The 17,250-nt window shown below is 43.7% G+C and overlaps 1 protein-coding gene across 1 annotated transcript in view; it reads left to right on the top strand.

Moving 5' to 3' along the window:
• The window catches only part of RERE (arginine-glutamic acid dipeptide repeats), a 360,449-nt gene that overhangs the window by 259,737 nt on the left and 83,462 nt on the right, over positions 1–17,250 (top strand).

The raw sequence follows: 17,250 nt of genomic DNA, 5'->3' as shown, positions 1-17,250 counted from the left end.
TAAAATCTTCAAATATGATAGTGGATTTGGTAATTTAGTATTTTAAATTGTGAACACCTTCAAATATAAGATTATATTTTTATGCTAAGCTAAGTGATATCATGTGAAAGTCTGGCGGCGGTGTAACCCTGAGGTGAGGTGTTCTGCCGCGCTGTGCAGGTGCTCCTCCCAGAGGTCTCGTTCCACTCCTCGGTACACTTTCATCTCACACGGAGTTTGCATGATGCTGCATAGCATATAGAAGGCCTGTGTTGTTTTAACAAGATTAATTCATGCATCTTTAAGTGCTTGAATTATTTGGCCTTTTATAAAGTAGATCTTTATTTTTATGCTTAGAAACTGGCAGAACTTTATAGTTGAGATAGAAATTGCTAGGAAATATCTTGCTGACTTAGTTTAATAAATTGGTATTGCATTTTATTCTTTGGCTCAGGAATCTTTCCCATTTCTGAATGTAATTCAGCTTTTCTTTTAATATAACTTATGTGAATTTTTATGTTTGCCTTCTCTCACACTCAACATATATATATATATGTATATATAATATATATATATGCTCACTATATGCCAGTGAAGTTTATAATCATGTGGCAAAGATTTCACTTCTGTCTGGTGAGGTTTATTCCCTGAAATATAGATGACAGACATTTGGATTAAGCTTTTTACATGTTGAGAGTTTGTTTGTTTATGCCTCCCCCCATCTCCTTTGAAAGATTCAAGACTTTCAAAGCTAGTTTTCTAATTCAATCTCTGATCTGTAAATTATTTGTTAACCATTGATTATTATTATCTTAGTTTTCTCTGCATAGCCCTCTGCCTCGTCCGTGGTAGAGAGGCAGTAAGTATTTGCTGACTAAGTGAGGGAATAAATCAGGTTCAAGCCCATGTCACCTTGACCACCCAGGACGTGCGGCTGTGGAGTCGGCACAGCGTGTGTAGATAAGCCTGCTCTGAGGGCCATTGTCATCTTCTTTTATTCTAAAAAAAATTATTCTGTAGAATTTCTGCAGAGATTTTTCTGTTCACAATGAATGGGCTGCAGTAAAGCTCTGCCCAGAGAAGCTCCAGGTGCTTGGCCCCTGAGTGAATGTCAGGTACTTCCCAGCTACCAGGTAGGCCAGGAGTCCCTTCTGGCTTGTGCAAAACATGTGATCAGGATTCTTCTGGCGCATATCACATGCCCACACACTTTCCTTAAATTCTCTTTCTACTCTTTCTTCATACTGATTAGCTTACATTAAATGGTTATGGGGTGGTCGTTTTTTTCTCTCAGGATTTTGATTTGTTCTTAAAAAGAGTAACGGGGAAAGTTGATAATGTATGATTTCTTACGGAAATTCAATAAATTTCAGAATAGCACCTAATATAAGTCAGTTCTGACAAGCACCTTTGCCTGGTGGGTTATTTATAACAGGATAGAGGAGCTTACTGCATGTTGTATTGTTAGTTATAGCTTAAGCAAAGATGCAAAAAGAGACCATGCAGTGGAGATTTTCTGGTACAAGACTTTTTCAACTGATTGCCAGCATAATAATACACTGATTTGGGTTTTTATTTACTATACGTTGATCAGTTTAAAACATTTCAAACATCTGTTTTGAAGACTGTGTTTAGAAATTGACCAACATGGCTCCCTCTGGGATGAGAACCTCATAAATTCATTTCTCTTTAAAAGTTTTGTAATAGGGCCTCCCCGGTGGTGCAGTGGTTGAGCGCTGGGTTGCGAAGTTGCCCACAGCCTCTGCAGCACCGGTTCGATCCCCGGCTGCTCCCAGGCCACCTGAGGAGGGTCCCACCTGACGCGCAGACCTCTCCTGCCGCCGGCTGCTCCCCTCAGCAGTGTACTTCGGTCCTTCTGCCTGCTCTGCTCCCCACTCTGGCTCTGGCTCTGATGAATTCTCTCACCCTCCCGCGCTTCTGACTGTACCCAGTGCTTGTATAAATAAATAAATCTTTTTAAAAAAGTTAAAAAAAAAAAAAAAGTTTTGTAACAGGGTGGTTCCCAGGAAAGGGGGAGGTTCCAGGTTTCCTGCTCCACCCAAAGGAGGGTGGAGCTGAGCAGGGAGAGAAGAAGCTGCAGAGGAGACTGAGGAAGGAAGGAAGCAGGATGGAGCCAGGAGACCTGCAGGAGGCACATGGAGCCTAGAGACATGTGAAGAAACTGCGCTTGCCTTTTGGTCGTGGACGGGGTGACACAGATGTGGGTGAGACCCGTGGGGAGGTGACAATGGCAGCTTTAATCTTGATTTTGATTTTGTTCTTTTCCTTCCGGGCTTGTCTGGTTGTTTCTGACCCTTTTCTGAGGGTCCCCACTGGAAGATGCTTTAGACTTGTGGCAGGCTTTGGGGCCTTGCTCTGGGCCAATCCCATTTGGATGGACTTTTACCCACGAGGGGTCGGGTAATTTTGGGTGCTTCATTTAGAAACTAGACTCTTTGCCTTTCCTATATTGTTTCCTAGTTTTATTAAAGTTCCTTCCCATTAAAGTCTCCTATGTTTTGTGTTGATGTGGCGGATGGCAGAACCCATTTAGAATAGGCAGGTTTGCAGGGTTTGGGCTGCCCCTCTCCCTGCCCTGTAACAGTTTCAGCCACAACACTTTGACCACAAATTACACGATTTATTTTTTTGTCTTGTTTGGCTGAAGATGACTTTAAAAAAAAAGATTTATTTACTTATGCATATAAGAACTAGGGTACAGGCCAGAGGTGCAGGGGTGATAGGATTCACCAGAGACACAGTGGGGAGCAGAACAGGCAGATTGACCGAAGTACACCACTGAGGGGAGCAGCGGGGAGACAGGAGAGGTCTGCTGTGCCATGTGGGTAGCTCCCTGGCCGATAGCCAGGGATCAAACTCAGGCCAAAGTGGTTGCCCATAGCTTGATAATGCTGAGACTTGACCCCTGCCACCCCAGGGAGGCCCATTAATATAATAGTTATATTGAGATATAAATCACATACTATATATTTCATCTTTTAAAAGTGTACATTAATGGCTTTTAGTATATTCACAGATTTTGTACAGCCATCACTGAATCATTTTTAAAACATTTTTCGTACACCTTAGCGCATTAGCAGTCACCCCCACCCCCCCACCTCCACCTCTTTTCCACCCTCTCCTCATCCCTAGGCAAGCATCTCAAACTTCTCATCTGGGGATTTCCCTATTTGAGGTATTGCATACATAGGGAATCGTGATCTGTGGTCTTTTGTGGCTCCTTTCACCGAGGATACGACTTTTTAGTATTGTCCATGGTGTCGCATTAGCCATTTTGGTGCACAGCCATGACCAGTTCATTTCTCCTGGTCAGCTTGTCTGTTACACTGTGGCACCTGCTCTAAAGTAACCTTCCCCAGGCCTGATCTGCATAAGGTGGCAAGGCGCTTCCACCTGTTACCCTAAAGGCTCACCTTCATAATGAAGTCACATTCTTTTCTGTCCTGTCTTGGGACATTTTTCTTTGTCAAGCCATTTCTCTCCCACCCTCAGCTTACCCACCTCCCCCTTCAGTTTTTTGGCTGAATTTTTAAACAGGCACAGGATCTTATTTTCATTTTACTAGGTGTTTGTTGGTACCATTAACAGCCCCTATCGTAATAACAATAGTAAAATTAAAATTTGTTGATTGGGTGCTTATTTGTCAGGCAAAAGTTTCAATGGTTTTTATGAATGGATTCATTTAATCTTCATAAGGATTGTGTGAGGTAAGTATGGTAATCACCTGCAGATGAATAAACTCTCCTTGTTTTCATATACATAAAAATCTAAACTTAAGGACAGGATGATAGAATTGAGAGCACTGCCCTGCAGCAGTCTTCTGGAGCCTGCCTCCGGTCTCCAGGTTGGGGATTTGTTATTCAGCCAGCTCAGAGACAAGATTCTCAGCAGGGCTGAGGAATGTGATGCTGCCTTTCCTTTTGTGAGGCAAAAATTAGAAAATTCCTTTACTAATCTGGGCAATTTCTTTCTGAATAGATTTTTTTAATGCTAAATATTGGTAAGATGTTTTGACATTTAGGTGGTATTTTAAAAAACATCCACTTAACAACAATCATTTAGAATGTTATCATCTGTAAACCTATATTAAGCTTTTCTGTTAACACAGTATTTAGGAAATCAGGATTAAAAACCCTTATCCTTTTTACATTTAAGAAGCTTTAATGAAATCATTCATTCATTTATTCAGTAACAAACATGTTTGAATTCCTGCTCTTTGGGAAGCCCTTTTGGGAGAGCATTTGATGAAAGTGTTGATAAGCTAAACATTTGATCTTAGAACAGAGTAGGCCCATGAATTCAAAGGGGCTTATGGTAAGTTCTGTAGTACAGAAGATGTACTATAGAATAGTGAAACTTAACAATATTTGTCGCAGTGTATGTGTTTTCTCTGCTAGTTTTGTCATATGGCGAAAGGGAAACTTAGACTCCAGAGCTTCCAAGAGGCAGGTTTAATTGCACCGGTGCTGACTCAGCAGATTCACATCCAAAGGCTGAGCCCAGTTCCTAGCAAGTCCAGGGGCTTATATACACTTCCAGTTTCTTCCCGGTTCCGGGTGGGTTTGCACTGGCAGTTGGATGTGGTCAGATAATGACGTGGCTACATTCCAAGAGGTGAGTTGTAGGTTTGTACACCGAGGAGTGAGTAAAAGGGCTAGTAGTCATGGACCCTCCCTACTCCCCCCAGGTCCATTCTGCCTCATGGCACTAGTGGGGTAACATGAAGCAAGATCCTTACCAGGAACTAAGTTGCCTATAGAAACTGAGCAAAAGGTGGTTACTAAGACCCCCAGGCTGCTTATCTCAGGCCACCACGCTGGGTTCTGAGTGTTATTGTAACAGGGTGGTCCCCAGGAAAGGGGGAGGTTCCCTGCCCCACCCGAGGGAGGGTGGAGCTGAGCAGGAAGAGGAGAAGCTGCAGAAGAGACTGAGGAAGAAGCGGATGGAGCCAGGCGACCTGGAGGAGGCGCATGGAGCCTAGAGACATGTAAAGAAACTGTTCTCATGTTCTGAGCGCTCCTATAACAGGGTGGTCCCCAGGTCTGACATACACTTTAGAATACTTTTCTATAGCTCTCCTTGGATAATTTTTTTACTCCAAAATTCGAAGGGCATTATTTTAATTTCCTGTAGCTGCTGTAACAAAGTATCACCAACTTGGGTAATACAAAATGACACAAATTTGTTCTCCATTGTTGTTGATGCTAGATGATCACATGGAGGTATTATAGAGCAGCCCTGATATTAAACGGGTTCCTGGCTGTGTGTGGGTCCTCACCCGCGCGCTTTAAAGGGACTTATGAATACTCTATTACAGTCACACACAAAAGGTTAATAAAAGGTTTATTTACAAGAGAAAAGGAAATAAGGAAAATGTACAACTCAGGGAGAAAATAGGGAAATAAAGTCTTCAATGCGTCCTACCCGATCCCACGACCTGGAAACCCAAAGTCACTCTCAGAGCTGGCCGGACGCTGCGAGCTGGCGGAGAGCCAAAAATGGGGGATCCTCCAAAGCCCACGTGTCTGCCTTTTATATCCACTGCCTTTTCTATCCACCTGGCTGCTTAACCCCACCCTCAGGTCCCAGCCACCTTCCCTTTGGTGGTGATGGGATTTGGAGTTCCCAGTGTCTTTGACTTTGACCTAGGGTGGGGGTGGAGTCCACAAAGCCTATATGGAATTAGCTTTGGGACATCCTTTTCCCCCTAACAGAGGGACTCGTACCCCTTGCTCCTGCCCACGTTTGTTTCTCTTTTCTCTTCGAGTTGCCTTTCCATCTGTGCTTTGTCTTCTCTGTTCTGTGTTTTTCACCACCTCTCTTTTATAAGGACACTTGTAGATGTGTTTAAGGCTCACCTGGCCTATCTAGATTTGTCTCCTCGGTTTATAATCTGGATTACATTCTCAGGTACTCTCCAGATGGCACAGTCTCACGGTCAGGGATGTGACCTGGAGATCTCCGGTGGTCATTGTTTGGCCTGCCATAGTGGATGTTACTGTAACAACCAGACAAGCCCGGAAGGAAAAGAGCAAAATCAACATCAAGATAAAAGCTGCCATTGTCACCTCCCCATGGGTCTCACCCACATCTGTGTCACCCAGTCCATGACCAAAAGACAAGCGCAGTTTCTTCACGTGTCTCTAGGCTCCACGCGCCTCCTCCAGGTCTCCTGGCTCCATCCTGCTTCCTTCCTTAGTCTTTTCTGCAGCTTCTCTCTTCTCTTCCTGCTCAGCTCCACCCTCTCTTGGGTGGGGCAGGGAACCTCCCCCTTTCCTGGGGACCACCCTGTTACAATCCCCCCTTTTAATTTTTATTCCACCATATCTATGGTGGCACAAATCTCAGGGTGTAGTCTTAGGAGAGTCTTTTTTTAGGGTTACAATGTGTGTAAGAGAAGCAACAATTAGTCAGCAGCATTGTCTATGATTGTCCAGTATGACAGTTTTCCTTTCTGAAAAATAGTCCATTATGCAAGCCAAAAGAAAAAAAATTGGAGCATTAGCTAAAACAAGACAGCAAATATGTAAAAATCACAGGAAAAAAAAAATCTTAAAATGGTTCAACTGATGTAAAACACAAATTTTCTCAACCTTGATCCCAAACTTTTAGCAGCATAGCAAAAGTTTGCAAACTAAATCTACTTTCAAATCATTTTTCCTATTTTTGCATAAAATCACAGGGCAGAAATAACTAACAGCAATTTTTGGCTGGCTTTGTTGAAATACTCCATATAGGATCAGAGCGAACCGGTGCCATCCAGTCGAGGTAGGCTTCAGGAACAAAGTTGGTCTCATCAGACTCCACCTGGGCTTTCCTCTTCTTGAGGGTACCAGGGCATTTTCGTTGGCCGGGTTGTCCAGTCCTGCCAATGGAGGCAAGCTTCCTCACCTTCTTTGGAGGTCTCTGGAACCCTACAGACAAAGCAAACAGGTTCTCTCCTCTTCTTGGTTCAGCTCTTTTTCAACTTTCTGGAAGAGCTCCACACAAAGCCACACAATCAAACTCACGTCCAATTTTTTTGTTTAAGCAGACAAAATCCCTATGGAAGTTATGCAAAAACAGACTCTGAGATAAGTAGCAAAAATTACTACCACTATTTGTATGCCGTGTTGGTATCAAGGGGAGAGAAAATGTGACAAGTTAGCTTTGCTGGAAAAAAAATTGCAACCTTGCTGCAGATCCTTGTTACTCAAAACAAAACAAAACAAAACAGAAACTTCCTGGATTCAGGACAGAATGCATAAAAAAATTTTCAATATTATGTCAAAGAAACCTTAGTAAATGTCAGGTGTATTTCCAGGTCTATTTAGTCTTTTGTAGGAAAGTTTTTTTCTCTCAACAGTTCTGTTAGGGGGAAAAGGATGTCCCAAACAGTTCCATCAATAGGAATCTGTTGAGACCTTTTCTCCCTATATTTCCAGAAACAATTTCTGTAGATGTGAAACAATTGAATTATACAATATTACAAGGTGACAATCACCATTAACAATTTACATACATACCAGATACTGAGAGGTTTTTTCATACACATTTTAGAAAACTACTGTTAACATTTTGTACATACCAAAGTTTTACCATTTTCCCAAGTGACAATGCTTCCCTTCCAGTTTTACTTCATTAGGTAAAAGCCAAATAGAACAAATTCATCTAATGCCTTCCCAGGAGGAAAGGGAGAAACTTTGTGGAGTGTCTCAGAAGCTCTACTGAGGTTCCACAAAATTTCCTTGCATCAGTCAAATGACAGGCTACCAAATTTGTACTTGAATTTAGATTTCTGGGAAGCTTTGCCATAAATATCAGAAAATTAACAGAAACAACAATATTCAATCTCTATGAAGGCACCGGCTTAGTTCAGTGGCACAATGTTGACAATCAAACCATAACTTTTTTGTTTTTCTCATAACTGGAGACTCTTTTTTTTTTTTTTTTTCAACGCCTATGGACACCATGTATACCAATCTGTCAATCACTGGAGGTCAAGACAGACAGAAGGACATACAGACATACAACATATAGACAAAGACAGTTTTTTTTTAGTTATGCCACGTAGAATATGTTATGTAACTGCAGTTTTACTCCATAGGCTCAGAAAAAAAATGTCAAAGTCCAAAAAAGATGTGGAGTGTTGCTGGCAGAAAAATTTCCAGTTGTCATCCAACAAACCTAGGACTTTGGAAACAGGAAGGAAAAGTTTTATTAATCACAAGAGTTACATGACCTTGTTTATCACCTTAGGGTTTTCAGTGTTGAAGACTTTTTATTAGAAGTCAATCCTGGGGTGTTCTGTACAGCAACTGAAAGAATAAAAGTTAACTTTTGAGCAAAAGGAGTCATCTCTTGTTAGCCACCAAGCAGGCACTCCTTGGGTTTCCTGGAATAGAACCTGAAAAAGCAAAATCAAAATATCAGTAATTAACTTTCAATTAAAAGGAGTCATCTCCTTACTTCTGTTAGCCACTCTGGGACAGAAGCTGAAAGAGCAGATTAAACATCTAAGCATAGATTACACCTCCCCCACACTAGGGAGGGACAACAACACAGGTATGAAAACCTGGTACAGTTACATGATGCACCCTAAAGAGTGCTTTCCACAACAGACCTTCCTCAGTAGGAAGCAGAAACTTAGAATCTTGTCTTACACCAGCAATTGAACAAATCCTGTATTCAAAATGGCAAACATGCCCAAAACAAATTGTGTAGACAAAATTCACAGTAGCAAATCCTTTCAGACTCAGACAAAATCTTGTTAATTTTTCTGATCCAGACTTTGCAAAAATTCAAGTTATCTCCAAGAATCCATCAAGGCTACCAGCAATTACCAGTTACTGATAAGGCTACTCTTTCCTTAACACCCAGGCATACATTTGCTAATTTAAACACCACTGCTCCACAATTGGCTTGCAAAAATCCATCAGGCAAGAGAGCAGGAAGTAGCCAAAGACAAAGCTACATACCACTGAAGAAACATTATTGCCTTTAGAAATGCTAATGAGACAGCAGAGATTACAAAAAGAAAGAAAAAAAAGTTCCAAAGTCCTAGCAACAAGAACCTCTGAATTTTACAAGAGCACACCAAGTGGCCTCAGACGCCATCTTTGATCTGGCCACATGGTCCAATGTACTGCCTAATCTTTTGAGTAAAACTGGCACAGAACAATTTCCACAAAATCAAATGTCTTAGCAAGTCACTACAAACAAATTACATACAGACACACAGATCTTCACAAAGCCCAAGCCAGTTTTTCAACAGCAAATCGACATATGAAACAAACACACCGGAGAAACCAAAAATCACATTTACGCTTATGGTAGCCAGTGCCATAGGGAAGCCCAATTTCCCCATGGGGCTGACTAACCACGGATGGCTCTGTCCTAAATCACGTTGAACGCCAAATCTGTTATAGGACAGGGAGAGGGGCAGCCCAAACCCCGCAAACCTGCCTATTCTAAATGGGTTCTGCCATCCGCCGCATCAACACAAAACATAGGAGACTTTAATGGGAAGGAACTTTAATAAAACTAGGAAACAATACAGGTAAGGCAAAGAGTCTAGTTTCTAAATGAAGCACCCAAAGTTACCCGTCCCCTCGTGGGTAAAACTCCATCCATATGGGATCGGCCCAGAGCAAGGCCCCAAAGCCTGCCACAAGTCTAAAGCATCTTCCGGTGGGGACCCACAGAAAAGAAACAACCAGACAAGCCCAGAAGGAAAAGAGCAAAATCAACATCAAGATAAAAGCTGCCATTGTCACCTCCCCACGGGTCTCACCCACATCTGTGTCACCCAGTCCACGACCAAAAGACAAGCACAGTTTCTTCACGTGTCTCTAGGCTCCATGCGCCTCCTCCAGGTCTCCTGGCTCCATTCTGCTTCCTTCCTCAGTCTCTTCTGCAGCTTCTCTCTTCTCTTCCTGCTCAGCTCCACTCTCTCTTGGGTGGGGCAGGGAACCTCCCCCTTTCCTGGGGACCACCCTGTTACATTACTATTAAACAAGTGCTAGTAATATGTAGTACTTATTTTTAATTTTTTTGTTATGGTTTTTATTTTCTATGCTTTTTGGTCTTCTGTGATTTATATTTAAATATGGGCTTTTTGAAATTGCATATAAAATTTTTAGACGTGATTATGCTGTTTCTGTAATAGCTGATGATGTTTGATTTATAAACTGTTTGTATTAGTGCACTGTGATGTATTTGGCTTTCTTTGTGCAAGGAGCATTTATTGATTATAGAATTGTCATGCACAACTGCCACACGAACTGATTGATGTTGACTTATCACACTGCCAAGTGTTTCTCTCTCTAGCCCAGACCAGGGCAGCTCTGTCTCCGGCCTGTCTCAGTCCTAACCTGGGCCCCCTCGAGGAGGCGAGGCCTAGGCTCTGGCTAGCCTGGAAGCTGTGGCTCTTTCAGGCCTGGCATCCGTGCCAGTGTCCAGTCCCACAGGCCTGCCCTGAGCTCAGCCCCACTGCACTGGGAGAAGCTGGTTGTCCTGGCCAGGCCTCCACAGGAGCAAACCTTCCTCTTGGCCCTGTCCTGGTAGGGCTTCTGAGGAACTAGGTGGACTCCGCACCACTCACCAGGGCTGTGTATCCCAGCATACCTTGGCTTGAGATGCTGTTCTGGTTATCCAGAGCCTTTTTCTTATTTCTTAGCTACTAGCTATGTTCTTGGCTGAAGCTTTCAGATAATTAGAGCAGTCTTTCAGAAATTTGCTCAGCTCTGTAGTCTCACCTGCTTTGTTGTGTGCCTCTTGATGATTTTATTTGTTCCATTATGTTATCATTGAGACCAAAACGAATAAGTATATTGTGTATATAACCTTAAAATTAATCCTCACTAATAATCACTGAGGTTAATATTGCTGAGCCCCAGAAATTTCAATGAACTGTCTGAAGGAGTCTGATTAAAATTGACCCATAGGCCACCTCTTTCATATCAATTATTTTAATGTTGAAATAGTTAAAACAGTATAAAGAATTTTAGGATCATCAAATCCTACTTTTTTTCCTTTCAAAGTTATTTCGGCATTTTCTTGCAAACAAACAGCATATTCTGCATAGCAAAACAAGTCAAAATTTAATACTTTTCTTAATGGACTACAATTATCTAATAGTTAGTGTAAATACAATCTAACTCAGATAGGCTTTTCCACAGTTATTATGTTGGCTGTAATTGCAAAAGGATGCCTTCATTTAGTAGAAGCTGCCAGATGCAATGCCACTTGATCTAAAAAGGTCACAGTAAAAGGGACATTTAAATTAAGTTATAAATTACAATTGAAGAACAATATTTTGATGTGTGAGACCAGAGATGTCAGAGCAGGGAGATGTAATTCATGGGTTCATTATAGAACAGAGGTTCCTGACAGCTGAGCCATGCCAAGAGGAAAATTTATTTGCAGCATCACGCAGACAGAAAATGGCATCTAAGATGAGAACCCAGAGTAGAAACTTAAAACCTTGTGCAGAGAAGCAGAGTTTATGCTAATAAGACTGCCCAAGAGGTGGAGATGCTCAGTGATTGCTGCGATGTAAAGGAGGTGTCAGACACGTGCACATTTTCAATCTTATTTAAATTAAGACCTTGTCCTTGCTCTATAAGATAACACACTTTATAAGCAGGCTTTGAGGTTGATTCTCTCACCTCTCTGTCCAGTGTACAGATATGCTGAAATTTCAGAATTGTTTAGGCAGGAGAGTTAAAGCTTGAAACAAGATTTCCATCCATGGCAGCATTGAGGAAGGATATAATTTAATGTTTATAGCAGTCCATGAGAAGTTCAATCATGAGTTAATTAAACTGTAGGCAGTCATTAAGTATTATTTATTCTTTTGAGAAGCTTGCCAGTAAAGCACTTATATATATTAAATTATAGAAAGTAATAAGCAGGGAATGATTTGTCAGGCTGAGTGAGAGTAGCAGATTTAACTTGGGCAATTATGCAGAAATGTGTTTTTCTTCTGTGGCCTGATATTTCTGCTAACCTCAGAGAAGTCAGAGGCTGTGGCTAAACTGTGGGGGCCATGCAGTCCCCAGGACTGGTGGCCCTGTCACACCTCTGGTTGAGTCTTAGGTCAGAGCCACATACCTAAACATCACCCCCCACGCTGGCACTGTGGAGCCACTTGTTGCCCTTCGGCACTTCAGAGTGTCTCGTCGCTGTGTCTCCTGCGTGTGTCCCATGGCACTGCGTGGGGTGATGGTGTTAGACCCATTTGACAGATGAAAACCTGAACTCAACTGGCTTGTGACAAAGTTGCTAACAAGAAAGCCTCCTGCCTGCAACCTTGTGCCCATTCACTTGTGCCCCATTCACAGGCTCCAGAAGGCTCTGACCGCAGGACGGTTTGTGTAATAGGGGCTGCAGAGCCCAGGAAGTGAGAGCTTCAGTGCAGCTGGCTGCTCAGTTACACAAGCGCAGCGTCTGGAGTCTGTATTGCACTGTTGGGGGCAGGGGAGGACATCCTGAATGAACCCACAAATAGGTTTTATGGATCCCACTCCCACCCCAGGCCAAGGAGATCCAAGGGACGAAGGACTACAAATCCCAAAATGTCATCACCACTGAAGGGAGGATGCTGGGAACTGAGGGTGGGTTCAGCAGTCAGGCTTGGGGTATAACCAGACGTGGGCCTTGGGTTTGGTTTTCGCTGGCTGGATGGCGCGCTGGCGGTCTCAGCTCAGCGGAATCGGCAGGACGCTTTCACCAGTTTGTCTCTCCCTGCTTGTGTCAGTCCTCCATTTCCTTTTCCGTAAATAAACCCCTTATTAACCTTCTGGTGTGTGTCTGCAGTTGGGTCTCACTGTAAGTTTTTAGCGCTTTTTTGGGTGTTTGCCCTGTAACAGCACCAAACCAGGAGTTTGTTTCTCAGAAACTGCTTGGTTTTTTTTTTGTTTGTTTGTTTTGTTTTTTTAAGATTTATTTATTTAAGCATACAAGAACTGGGGTACAGGCCAGATGTGTGTGGGGGGGGGGTGAGAGGATCCACCAGAGGCAGAGTAGGGAGCAGAACAGGTGGATGTACTGAAATACACTGCTGAGGGGAGCAGCAGGGAGACAGGAGAGGTCTGCTGCACCTGGGTAGCTCCCTCACCGGGGATTGAACTCTTGCTGCAGTGGCTGCGGATGGCTTCATAGTGCTTAACCCCTTGCGCCACCAGGGAGGCCCAGAAGCTGCTCTTTTTTTTTTTTTTTTTTAAGCACCAGAGTCCCCCACCACGTCCACTCTGTGGCTCACTCATGCCTGGCCTTGCTCCTCGGGGCAGGTTTACCCCTTTGCTAGCTCAGGGCTCAGCAGGTTTACCCCTTTGCTAGCTCAGTTGCTCAGTAACTCTTTGTGAGTGAACGGAAGGCGGAGAACGGTGTGAGGGGCTGGTCTTGAGGCTGGGCTGTCCTGCTGGGTCTCAGGGCACCACAGCGCGGTGGTGGAGGAGAGCTGATACCTGAGAGAGGAAGGGCTCCTGTGGGCTCCTTCACAGTGGACACACCAAAAAGGAAGGAACGTGACCTGCGGTTGTATTGAGCAAGCCCGGGACTAAAAAACAAATGGGTAGAAAACAGAAAAACCAGCTAATTCCCTAGTGGAATGACTCAAAAGGCCAGGGGCTTGGTGGAGATTCCTACTGTTAAGTTGCCCAGATCCTAAGGATAGAAGGGTCTGCTCGTGTGGAAGGACAGACTGCAGGTCAGTGATAGAGAGGTGGCAGGTTTACAGGCACAGGCTTCTCTGATGAGTGGACCATGCATGCGCACACGGTGGTGGCTGGCGGGGTGAAAGGTAAGGTATTTACAAAAGTGCTTCTCCACCAGTAGCTCACAAAGGCTACCGAGTTAAAGAATGTTAGAGGCTGAGTTAGAGACTGTATCTTGGTCCCTGCTTTTTACAGTGATCTTCTCTCAGTAGTTTCAAAATGGTGTACTTCACTGTACCCTACATTAAAATTGCATTTAATCCCAGATTTCAACGGCCTGGCTTGGCTGCAGAATGAACAGAAAGATTTACAACCTGCTTTCATTTTTCTCCCCCAAGGCTACAAACTGAAGCTGTCAGACATTTCAGGGTTCTCCCTCCTCCTCCTGTTTTCACTGCAATTCCTTTGAACAATCTTCTGTAGTGAAATGGTAGAAAATCTTACATTAAAGGACCGTTTGCCTTAGCAATATTGGGAAGCTTCACTGGATTTTTCGACTGTATAGATGTAGCTGTGTGGTCATGATCAGGGGTCTACAATTTGAAACCAGTGGTCTTCGCAAGAAGAGATTATTTCATTCCTTTAGAATGCATTGCTCTATGAGAGGGGAATATTTCTAATGACAGTTTTTACAGCTCTAAGAGCCATTATTTTGGTAAGCTTACCCATTCCGACTTAATGCAGTTGGTGAAATATCCAGCTTGGCTCTTCTTCAAACATAGTCACTATCTGAAAAAAGAAAATCTTCACAACCACCTATAAAGCAAATCCCTTCTAAGAGGGGCTCACTTGTGAGAAATGCATTGGGCAAGAAGGTGGGGCAAACCCGTGGGGACCTAGAGTCTGGATGTGATAGATCGATAGATGTGTCACCTGGGCACAGCTGCTTCAGTGACTCTCACAGGTTACACTATCTTAGGCATACGTTTTCGACATCCACTATCTGATTATTCACTGCTGTATCTGTCCCTGGTCCCTAGGACAGCTGCTCAGGCAGTTTCACACTCACTGAGTGTGGAAGGAGTGAGGGGTGTTCTAAACACACCTAGTTTTCCCAGAGGACTCAAAAGGTAGTTCTTCATGTGAAGGTATGTGGGACATGCCTTCTGGTTAAAAGTCAGTCTTTAATAAATTAGAATTAAAACATTTCTTTATTAAAGATTCCTGGAAAGCTGTGGGGGGGGGGGGTGCGGGGAACATTGAGAAGAAGGTGACTGTTTAGAAAGATGTGCTCTAGGTCCCCAGGAAGAGGTGTGCTGAAGGGACCCTGACCGTACTTTCGAACTGACCTTTGTGAATTACTGCTGACAGCACAATGGTATCCTAACTTCATTTCTTCAATGAGGATTTTATCACTGCTGGTAAATGATCCCACACGATTTACTTTTCAAATATGTCCTTGCATGGAGGTGGAGAGGATGCTTGAAAGTATTTTTCTGGCTCATACTATGGGCGGTTGAGGCATGGGAAGCCCCTCAGAGCACAGGGAGATGGGGTTACGGGAAAGGAGGGCTTGCCTGCCGCGTGCAGTGTAGGCCGTAGCCAGGACAGCCTCGGGTTCATGGGCTCTTCAGCTGGCGTCTGCAGTGCCCTGGGCTCCCTGACAGGCAGGAATGTTCCCGGATCAGTGACTCGATTTACTTCACTCGCTCAGCCGTTTGCTTTTGGAGTGGGCCTTGTGCTTGTGAGGTAATTGCCTGCTTTCTGCTGTATAAGATTTCAAAACTTGTTTTTTTCTGTATAATACACCAGAGTTTTAATCAAATTCACTAAATTATTAACTCCAGTATTTATGTAAAACATAAGTGGGTTTTGTTTCTGGTTTGGCATTTTATTTCTTTATCTGAAAAGGCTGCTCTTCAGAATGTTGGTAAAAATCAGAGACCGCCTCCTTTATATTTCTCCCCTTTTAAAAGTAAACAGTTGGCAGAGCATTCGTGTGCCAGGTATAGTTCTAGCAATTTACATATATTTCCCAATGTTGTCCTCCTAATAGCCCGTAAGAGGTAGATGTTATTATTACTCATTTTTAAAGGTGATGAAATTGAGACCCAAAGAAGATAGGGCACTTGCCTGAGGTCACAAACCTGGTGAGTAAAGTGTTAATTTTGCCATGACCTCTTCATTAAAAATTTATGACTTGATCAGCTTGAATCGATTTCAGATTATCACGAAAATATGTGCTTTTTATAATTAAGTAGGCAGCAATTTCTCCATTCTGTCTGAGCCATTTGTTCAGCTCTTCTTCTAGATCGTCATCATGTTATAGAACTTGGCAAATACTTACTTGTTCTGATTATTGGTCAAAGTTTGAAAATCTGTCTTTTCATGTTCCTAAAAGAAGGCTAGGCAGTTTTCAGACATTCGCAAAATATAGTAGTAGTTCATTTTTAAAATAGTCTTGTGGTGACTATCACAAAAATAGCTGGTAACATCCAGCACTGATCTTCATTACGTACATCTGGCCCTTCTCCCCCGCAGCCCCTCCAGGTGGGTGTGCTGCACTGCACCTCCAAGGCAGGGCCCAGCATCCATCTCCCATCTCGAGGGAGCTGATGCACTGTTAGAGTTATGCAGGGCTCCCTCCGAACCGTGAGAATCCTCACCCTTCCAATGGCAGTTGAGTCGCTGCAAGAGAGATTGCAGTGTGTTTCGGTATTTAGATTTCACTGGATGGTTATGGGGGACAGTGACAGCTGCCCAGCCAAGGGCTACAGCAGTGGGTGCAAGGCAGTGTGTGGGTCCCTCGAGGAAATACCGCACTCTGAGTCTGGCTCTTCGCCTCACCTGGGTGATAGTAATGACTACAGCGCTCCTGAGCTGGTGTCCCTGCCAGGCGTCCCCGCCAGGTAGTGACTTATTTGTGCTGAGTGTTTATCAGATGCTGGTGGGAGGGTTAAGGTGCAGGGGGTCAATGAGATGTCCGCTCTGTGCAGAGCCCTGCCTTGCCTGCTTTGTTCAAGCAATGGACAGAGCTTGAAATGCAACAGACAGGCAGGCAGCAGACAGCTGAGCTAATGAACGTAAACTGAGCTTGAGATTTGCGTGGTGCCTACCCAGGGACACCAGGTGAAGGCTTTTGTTCTTCACATCAGTAAGGGTTTCTGGAGGATGGCCCGTGCCACAGACTGAGGCACTGAAGAGCAAGTCTTGGCCGAAGCCGATTCTTATGTCAGACAAATAAATCTGTACGGGAAAGGCAGATTTCCAGTGGGGATTTAGGGGGCCGCTGTAGTTTGGGGAGGAGGATGGAGGAAAAGGATCTTTCTGCTGCTTCTCTCCATCTGTGTGTTGAGACTGTAGCTGTAGATAGGGTCACAGACATAAGGCAGAGAGGGTCCGTGGTGCCGGACACTGCGGGTTGAAAAGGCTGTGGAGTGAAAGTTCCCAAGCTGTGACGGGAGAAAAGTCCAGTCGTAAAAGGAATGTGTAGATAAACCAGTGTCTGCGTCATAGGTTCTGAAAATTCAGGGTACTGGTACAGAATTAGCTTCTTTAGAAAGCTCTTTATTTTCGGGGACTGGGAATTTTTTAGCGGAAGCACTAAAGAGAA

This window comes from Talpa occidentalis, unplaced genomic scaffold, assembly GCF_014898055.3.
Source record: "Talpa occidentalis isolate TD23 unplaced genomic scaffold, MPIMG_talOcc4v2.1 talOcc4.9, whole genome shotgun sequence".
Classification (NCBI taxonomy): domain Eukaryota; kingdom Metazoa; phylum Chordata; class Mammalia; order Eulipotyphla; family Talpidae; genus Talpa; species Talpa occidentalis.
This window is presented reverse-complemented; position numbering and strand designations above follow the sequence as displayed.